This window comes from Schistocerca serialis, unplaced genomic scaffold, assembly GCF_023864345.2.
Source record: "Schistocerca serialis cubense isolate TAMUIC-IGC-003099 unplaced genomic scaffold, iqSchSeri2.2 HiC_scaffold_1458, whole genome shotgun sequence".
NCBI lineage: Eukaryota > Metazoa > Arthropoda > Insecta > Orthoptera > Acrididae > Schistocerca > Schistocerca serialis.
Window position 1 is genome coordinate 743,038 of NW_026047689.1, and position 4,110 is coordinate 747,147.

Consider the following 4,110-nt stretch of genomic DNA (forward strand, 5'->3'; position numbering starts at 1 on the left):
ACGAGATGTGATTTGTGCAAGAATGGGCTCGACCCATATCGAAGCAGTAGAGCGTTTGATGTCCTCGAGAAGCACTTTGGAGACTGCATTCTGGCTCTGGGGCACTCAGATTCAACTGGCATGGGCCTCGATTGGATTCACTTTCAGAAAAAACAGCTGTGCCATGCTTACCTGTACATGTAAAACCACTCTCACTTTCTACCTATTCGTTGAATAGATTAAGAATAATTGTTTATAGCACACTTCCTTGCTGGGCTCATTTCTGAACATGTGTAGAACCTGTGTAGTGCGCACACCAATAAAAGTCCTTTCTTTTCGTATACAGCTTCCACAGAACATATCAGTGTCTGCGCATATTCCTACATTCTTCTATAACTCAAAGTTTATTTAGCCATTTTACATTATGAAACGTTTTCTGTATACCTAAATAAGCTGTGTATTTACATTTCAAAATTAAGTTTAAAGATATTATTCCTTCTTCGATACTTCGGGTTTTTCTAAATCCAAACTGACTCTGATAATCTTATGTCAACTGTTCGAAGATTCGAAGACAATGGACGCTTTTATTTTATGAGGCACTTACAACTAAGCTAAGACTTCGGCAATTTTAGTATTTTAAGACATTCCTCCTTTTAGGATTAATTTTATGTTTCTCTAGAATCTAAGGATAGTTTTCCCTCTTCATATATCTTGCACTTAGGAGTATATAACACACTTCTGATTTCGATTCCTCCGGGTTCGAGAAATTCAGCAGGAATGTTGTGTTTCCCTTGTGCTTTCTTGTTTCTCAGGATTCTCAGAGCTAGTTGATACAAAACTGCAATAAATAATAATCATTTAACATGTCATTTAAAGGATCAACCTGATCGTCTAATGTAGTAACTGGAACTATGACTATCTTCAGCACTAATTATACCGTGTAATAAAGAACTTATATCAAGAAAGATTAGTTATCAATACCACCTGGAACAATGTGGTAGCATGACATCAGTTATGAAATGATGGCAAATATGTTAGTTGAAAAGGTGGCATATTCTCCATAACTGGCCCTGACATATCGCCCTGCAGTAATAGCTTCCAACCATAGTACCAGAGCTAGGACTTGCAAACACATACACACACACCAAATCATCATCTTTACCGATTAACTGAACTTTACAAAGAAGAATATTTTCTTTGGTAATTTTTGTTTCCCGAATGATGAAACATAAATTATACTCAGATTTTGTAGACGCTTTATTAAACCTCAGACTAATGAGTCAATGACACAATTTGTACTTCTTATTTGTAATAACCATTTTTCATAGACTGATGTAGCCTTTCTCATTGCATTTACTGCTCCTCAAAAACAAAAGTTAACTAACGGTCTGCTCTGACGGTATACACTTGTTAGAAAACATGTTTCCTCTACACCACTTCTCTCTCTCATGACAGTTGCTTCACCCTCTCGCTCCAGCCTTACTTAAAATGGATGAAGCTAAAATCCGCGCACTGTACTTACTGCTTCTAAAGCACATGACTGCGGGAAACCTTACTTCTTAACTGTTAGAAATCGAACGATTTCAACTTGCCAATGCTTTTTGGATGAAGTGAGAAATGAAGAAATTTCTGGTCTATCGCAAGAACCTTTATGAGATATTTAAGCATACATGATTTATATGTCTCGATTTATCTATCATAGGTGCATGGTAAAAAGTACGAACTATTCTGTACAGCAGGAGGATTATGTGTGGAAGATGAGGTTCATACATTCATTTGACTAGCTCTATCCTCACCACATTGTGTCATTCGTTAATGCTATTTTTGAAAGTAAAAGTTAATTAATGGTAACCTATGTAATAACTATTATACTTTTATGAAGCAGTAAGAATAAGAGCGACGTTTTTTTTAAATAATTTAGTATTGTGATCGAAACACAGATAGACACATTTGTCTTTATCCCTCACGAAATTTAATTTTATGCATTGTGGGTGGGGGTATGGGGTGTAACAATGCCACTACTGTACACGACGTTGTGTGTTGTGATATTGGACTATGTCAGAAGTTGCCATCCAGCTATGCCCGCCACCTTGATGTAATGTTCCTAGAAAGTCATTCCAGACTATGATAGCAGTTAGTTGATCCGCTGTGGGTATCAGTTCCTGCAGAGAAACATGTTAGATTGGCGGTTAAGGACAGTGTGATACAGATTTCAGGCGTAAAATATCATATTTTTCTTAAATAACTTTAGAAATCGGAACTTTGTGTTGAATAAATTACGAATTCAGTACGTTCTGACGCTCTTAGTAATCTGATAGATCTCCATTTTGATATTCTGAGCAAATAATTGTAGAAAGAGACTAACGATAAGAGGTCTCTATTCCTTCTGGGGCTTTTTGTACTAGCAAATAGGAAAGTTTTAAGGGGAGATTTTGGTCCGAAAAATCGATTTTTCAAAAATATCATTCTGTTGATCTACACACTTTAATCTATGTTGTGTGCGAATTTTATCGTGATAGCAGTTTTAGAAATGCCTTTATACTGTTAAACTGATTAAATCTGCACTGCAGGCCACTCCCACCTCTCCCGACAATTGGGGAATTGGTGGCTTCAGCGCAATTTTTGTCAGTGTTGAAGCTATTTTCTTTCAATATCTTTGGCTGACATCTATATCTTTGCCTGAAAACTTGGTTTTATGTGGTTTATTTACGTTTTGACAATACTAACACATATTTGTAGGTGGAAAGTGGAATTCGCAAACCTATATGTGGAAGTCTAGATTTATGCATAATGGGTGGTGGAAAAATTGTGTTTAGCTGATGGAAGTTTCATGGAAATCGGTTCACCAACAAAAAAGAATAAGTAGCTAGAAATGAAGAATATAAGCTCTCAGCTTATCCACTGACCAAGCACCAATGCACAAATCTGTGTAAGTTAAATAACAGAAATGAGACGTATTTACATAAACACTCATAACCAGAACATGTTATGAATGCATTTAAACCCACATTCAGGTTTGTTGTAAAACCTTCTTTATTTAGGAAGTGTCTTCATGGAGAGACACAAAATGAAAATGAAAGCCTCAGTTATTTAATTTGGATTAGATGCTCAAAAGGGACATTCTGTGCACTTGAAGTACTCAAAATAGGTGTCTATTATGCAGTTATATGTCACAATAACGGAAATAATGGCAGAATTGAAGTTCTGAAGAGTGTTGGTATATATCTTGATGTGTTTACAAGAAAAGCATTTTACACCATCGAGAAAGCTAACAGATCAGTGTCTTAGCTGCAAATGCAGGCCAGGGAGATTCGAAGAGGAGAGAAGAGAAACCTGAAGGATGAGGAATATCAGTATGGAGGATTTTAAAATTGAGGTAAGATTATTGCATGTTTAAATATGAGAAGATAAACGTTGAACATCATTTCCTCTGTTTCACAATTTTTACTTTATTAGAAACCTTTTATCAAAAAGTATATGCTCTAATGCTTTGAAATTTTCGTGAAGTGTTCGCCACGTACTGCTGTCTCCTCGGAACTAAAAAATTCGAGATCCTCCAAATACATTCGTAATTTTAGATGATTATATGTAGAAAAAGTTAATTTTGGATGTGCAAGATTAAAAACTTTCTTAATGACACAGTTTGTGCCATAGATTAATAACTGCGGTTCAATGGTCTTATAACCTTCTTAGAACACTACAATAAAAGTTTCAAATTAATTGCATGGTTAGAATATAAGTTATGGCTTTTTATAAGAAAACAATAAAAATTAAAAATTCAAATTAATTGCAAATTATTAATCCTGCTTATTTCAATATATTTTTCTGTTAAAACGCTGCTCATTTGCTTTATGCACGGAAAATTTTAGATTTCTACATTAATAAATGTGGCTGTAATGATTTTTTAAATAAACATTTTCTGTTACATACCTACCGAAACAGTTTTTTTAATGATTTGCATCTATTCGCTTGTGGCATCAGTCTGACACAGAAAGTATATCATATTGTTGCAAATGGCGTGTGATTGGAAACAGATCCCAACTGGAGGTTTATACAGATTTGATTGTGGCTCATACAAGTGTAGAGGGTACTGAATGAGGGCAAAGGACTGCTCAGTGACACCGTGTTCCA